This window comes from Ochotona curzoniae, unplaced genomic scaffold (assembly GCF_017591425.1).
Source record: "Ochotona curzoniae isolate NIBS_2020 unplaced genomic scaffold, NIBS_Ocur_1.0 scaffold_4506, whole genome shotgun sequence".
Lineage (NCBI taxonomy): Eukaryota > Metazoa > Chordata > Mammalia > Lagomorpha > Ochotonidae > Ochotona > Ochotona curzoniae.
The window spans coordinates 59,531,989-59,537,988 of NW_024467119.1; positions in this window are offsets into that span (position 1 = coordinate 59,531,989).

The window sequence follows — 6,000 nt, forward strand, 5'->3', positions numbered from 1 at the left end:
TCACTTTTCAGAAAAGATTTAAGTTTTATGTAGCAACCAATTTTTGTAAATGGAAGATTATATGGCTAAATTTGGTGCTTTCTTCTCCAGCAAAAAACAAAGTGTTAAAGGAAAAAAAAAAATTGGGGATGTTGTGAAAGTTTGGAGTAGGTATATTAAGTTTTGTTTGATATCTGTGTTGTCAAACAATGTATACTTGGTCTGTCTGGTAAGGATATTTGAATTATAATGTGCCTTTGCAGCCTTTTGAAAGATTTCTGTCACTCCACTGCTTCTCCGCCATCTTAATTTTCTACAACTATTTTAATATTATTTATCACATTAATATATTATGAATGAATATCACATGAATGTGATAAATCTAATGTCATTGATAGCAAACAAGTAACTAATCAAACTAACCAAGTATAACTGATTGAACTGTAGCAATTTTACATGTTCAGATCATAAATTTTAGTTTCAACTGGAAGTGTGAAGTCTACGAAGTTTCTTCTACATAGCAGTGTATAAAGTGTGTCAGCCAAGTTGCAACAAGTTTCTTAAATGTACATATAGCTAGGTACATGATTGGATGCTTTCTGAGCTATGGCTTTAGTAAACACAACCTTTTATTATTATTCACATAAACATATGTTGTGAATCCATAACTACTGTGATATTTGAACTCCCATTCTGTAAAATAATGAGATTCCAACCTAGTTTTAATTAAGACATGAAGATGTCCAGGGCTTGTGTCAGAGGTTCGTCCATGTTCCTGATCTTTGGCCTCAATTGAGTTACATCCTTGATCCTCCTGGTTCTCAGGCTTCGAACTTGGGCTGAGTTAACATTTCCAGCTTATTTGAGTCTCCAGCCTCTATCATCACAGGAAACAGTTTACATAGCAAACGTCCTCTTCTCTTTCTGCCTGTGTATATCTAATTGAAGAATGCTAATGGATCACACAACTCTAAACAAGAATTGATGCAAGGTCCTAAGACAGACAGACAGGGCTTACAATGTAAGTGTTTTGACTGACTGAGAAACTATAGAATCTGGTTTTGTTTTGTTTTTGTTTTTGTTTTTTTTTTTGACCCCCAGGTCTGCAGTAGAAGTACAATAAGCAAATTACTTGAAAAAAATTTTTCCTAGCTACACATTTCAGCTATAATTAAATCCAAGTGCAAAATACTTTTCTTAAAGACCTTTTAAATCTGTTCCCCAGAAGAGTGGCTTAAGAATTTTCAAATGCACACACACACATTCACACTCTGTTGTTTCTGATTGTTTCCCGTAGCTGCTCAGTTCCCATGGATAACATGGCATAGTATCTGCATGTAACCTGTTCATCCTCCTGTAGGTTTTCAATCATCTTTAGATTACTTAGAATACTTAATGCAATGTAAATGCTATATAAATCATTGTTATACCGTTGTTTTAGTAATAAGAACAAAAAAATGTCTGCACACATTCAGTGCAGATGCATTTCTTCTTCCTGAATATTTTTACTTGCAATTGGCCGAATCAGAGGATTTGGATCCTACTGATGCTGAGAGCCAGCTGTGCATAAATGTATGTTCAAAGAAGTTCCCTCTGCCATTCTGAGGATTTGATACATAAGATGTTAAAAATTCACTTAGACCAGAGTTACAAGCTGGCAGTCACAGGCCACTCTGGCCCACTGTTGTTTTGTCATACATAATGTTTACAAAGATTTTGAATTTGAAGTTTTTAAGTTGAGCATATATTCCCAGGTTTGCTACACTCCACTAGACTCCTTCTTAGATCACTTCCATATTTCCTACTTAGTCCTGAAGACACCCAAGTTTGACACCCCTTATTTGGATCTGTGGTAGGAAAAGTTTATGAATTTCATGATTTGTTGATGTTGTAATCCCTATTAAATCGTTTTAGCATATGCATTTTAGATTGTTTCTTATGAATGTATCTTTTTAATGTGGTGCTTTCTCATAAAGATTATTAACATTGTAACTGAAAGTTTAAAATAATTTCTAAATGTTTTGTATTTCACAATAAAAATTATTTTAATTATTTGAAGTTTTTCAAGAAGTATTATTCCAAATACAGAAAATATGTCAAATTTGCCCTGGATAGATATGTTCTCCATGAGCTAATTATGCCCAAACAAAGGTAAAGGATATTCCAGTCAGTGTCAGTATCTTCATAGCAAGAATTGTGTTTCTGCCACAGTGTGAAGAGATCTTAAAGAGATGAGCATTCTGAGGTCTACAGCTATCTGAATATTATAGGACTCAATCCTGTGTTTGATTACATTTATACTAGTAAATGGAACAAAAGGCTGGACTGGGAGTGGGGCCCTGGGTAGAGGCTACTATACAAACTGTGTGTATAAATATTAGGTGCAATTTTGACAGGTGAGACAAACGAATTGGGTGCGTTTGAGAGTTGAACCATCCATTTTTTTTTTTAGATTTATTTTTAATTTTTATTGGAAAGGCAGATATACAGAGAGGAGAGACAGAGAGAAAGATCTTCTGTCCGATGATTCAATCCCTAAGTGAGCACAACAGCCGATGCTATGACAATCCAAAGCCAGGAGCCTCTTTTGGGGTTCCCGTGTGGGTGCAGGTTCCCAAAGCTTTGAGCCATCCTCGACTGCTTTCCCGGGCCACAGGCAGGGACCTGGATAGGAAGTGGGGCTGCCTGGATTAGAACCGGCGCCCATATGGGATCCCAGGCGTGCAAGGCGAGGACCTTAACCACTGCGCCACTGGGCCGGGCCCTGAACCATCCATTTTTAAAAACGATTTATTTATTTATATTGGAAAATCAGATATACAGAAAGGAGGAGAGACAGAGAGGAAGATCATCCGATGATTCACTCCCCAAGTGACAGCAACGGCCGGTACTGCGCCGATCCAGAGCCAGTAAGCAGAAACCTCTTCCGGCTCTTCCACACGGGTACAGGGTCCCAAGGCTTTGGGCCATCCTCCACTGCTTTCCCAGGCCACAAGCAGGGAGCTGGATGGGAAATGGAGCTTCCAGGACATAAACCGGCAGCTATGTGGGATCCTGGTACATGCAAGGTGAGGACTCTAGCCAATAGGTTATTGTGCTGAAGCCCCCCAAAAAGGTTTTTTTTTTTTTTTTTTGTTCTGTTAAGATGGAAAAAAAGGTTAAGGGTTAAATGCTTAAGGGTGCACTGTCATTTGCTGAAGGGTAGAGACTTAGAGTCAGAGGTCATCCATGGGGCAGGGAATTTAGAACAATGTTTTGTTTGGAGTTCCTAAAGCATACAACGATAAAGGTATTTATTTGGAGTTAGCACTGAGAAGCAGTGGATTAGCACACCCCGCCAGCTGTAAGTGTACTGGTTCATTCACGTCTGGTTTACTCCACTTCTATTCCAGCTCCTGCTAATGTTTCCAGAGGATACTGCTCACCTCCTGCTACACATTCAACAGCACAGTGATAGCCTGGAGCTGCTTCTTTTTATTTATTTTAACATCTTTTTTTTTTTAACTATTATTATCATTTCATGATACAATTCCATAGGCCCTAGGATTTCCCTTCCTCTCCCGCTCCCACTCAGACTGAGTTCTTCCATATATATATATATATATATATATATATGATTTATTTATTTTTATTTGAAAGGCAGATATATGGAAAGGAGAAGAGACAGAGAGGAAGATCTTCCATCTGATGATTCACTCCCCAAGTGACCGCAGTGGCTGGAGCTGAGCCAATCCAAAGCCAGAGCCAGGAGCCTCTTCCAGGTCTCTCATGCAGGTGCAGGGTCCCAAGGCTTTGATCTGTCCTTCACTGCTTTCCCAGACCACAAGCAGGGAGCTGGGTGGGAAGCGGGGCCACCAGGATTAGAACCAGCGCCTATATGGGATCCTGGAGCATTCAAGGCGAGGACTTTAGCCATTAGGCTCTCATGCCATGCCTGAATTCCCCTATATAATTACTACAGTATAGTTCTTCATACAAAGTCATATATCCATCATTGTGGGCATGGATAATGGCAGAGTCCAGCATCCTATTGTCAAAATATAGTTAACAATTTCATTGGGACTCCATCTTTTATCTGGAAGTTAGATGCATACTGCATTGTATCCTCACATCTGGATATGTTAGTCTCCATTACAGTTACTGTACATCCCCTTAGGTGAAAAGCCACAAAACAAAATCAACAACAGGAAGAAAAATAGAAAATTACAGCACCATGACGTTAAGAACATGCTACCGCATGACTAATGTGCCACAGAGGAAATAAAAAAGAAAAAACAAGAACCTTCTTGAAGAAAATGATGCTTCTGTATCATCTATGAGTCAGTGAAGAATTAAATGAGAAAACATGCTTTAAAGAGATGAAACTAGAAAAAAAAAGAAGAAGAAATAAAAGCCTTCCCTAGAGAAATAATTGCAAAACATGTGATATGGTTTCCACTGATATTGGTTGGTGAGATATGTCTCCTGTAGGCAACAAACAGATGGGTTTTGTTTTTTTAATCCAGTCTACTTATCTATGACATTTGACTGATCACTTTAGTCCTTTTACATTCAGGGTTAATATGAATGGGTAGTAATTTGGTCCTGTCATTTTCTCAACGGGTTGTTCATTGATTTATGGAGGTATCTTCCATTTGTTTATGTACTCTTCAAATGGCTGCAACAGTTGGGACTGGAACGGGTCCATGCCAGAGCCAGGAACTCCTTCAGGTTCCACATGAATAGCAGAAACCCATGTACTTCAGCCATCATTTGGGATGCAGCGGCTGCAGGCAGAAGCTTAGCATGTATGCCAGAAGATAATGGAGCGACATATTCCAGATTCTTAAAAGCCAAAAATTGCTCACCCAGAATAACATACCCAGCAAAGCTTTTCTTTGTCTTAGAAAATGTAATAAAATTCTTCCTCAGTAAAATTAAAAGAATATGCCTCTTGCAAAACTCCCCTACAAATGATACTCAAAGATGTTCTCTTGACAGAATAAAAGAATAGCACCCACAAAAACCAAAGCAAATGCAAAGAACATCCCAGTAAAACAACAAGAGAAAAAATAAACGAATTAGTCAGATAACAGAGAGGAGAGACAGAGTGAAAGATCTTCTATCCAATGATTCACTTCCCCTAGTGGCCGCAATGGCTGGAACTGTGCTGATCCGAATCCAGGAACCTCCCCCAGATCCCTGCACACAGGTGCAGGGTCCCAAAGCTTTGGGCCATCCTCCACTGCTTTCCCAGGCCACAAGCAGGGAGCTCGATGGAAAGTGGAGCTGCTGGGATTAGAACTGGCGCACATATGGGATCCTGGCGCGTTCAATGCGAGGACTTTAACTGCTAGGTCACTGCACCAGGCCCTAAATCTGCCTTTCAAAATAATAATAATAATTATTTTTTAAATTAATATATAAAGTCATATATAATCTACCAAAAAAATCACAATTTGAAAATCAGCACAGAACTTGAACATTTTTTTCAAAGGGAAATACAGAAATGATTAATAATTGTCTAAAGTCAGTAGCCACTGGAGAAGTGTAAATCAAATCAAAATCACTAGATATCATTTCTTACACATCCGAAGATGAATATTTTCTTAATGGAGAACACGTGTTGGTCAGGATGTGGAGAAACTGGGACCATTGCGTGTTGCTGGTGTACACTGCAGGATGATTATGCCTTAGAAAACCAAATGTAGAAGTCCCATATGATCCACAACTCCACTTCTAGGTATATATTGGAAACAGAGACTCAAACCCGTGTTTATATACCAGTAGTGTTTACAATACACACATTATTCCCCATAGCCAACAGGTAGAGACAATTCAAATGTCTAACAAATGAGTGGATAAAACAATGTTATTCAGCCTTACAAAGGAATAAATTCTGACACTGTTTCAACATGGACAAACTTTCTTGAGATTATGCAATATGCCAAGCACAGAGGGTATGATTAATTTATATAAAACCCCAGATTGGTCAAATCCATAGACAAAGGAGTGTGGTCTGTTTCCAGGGGTTGAGGGATT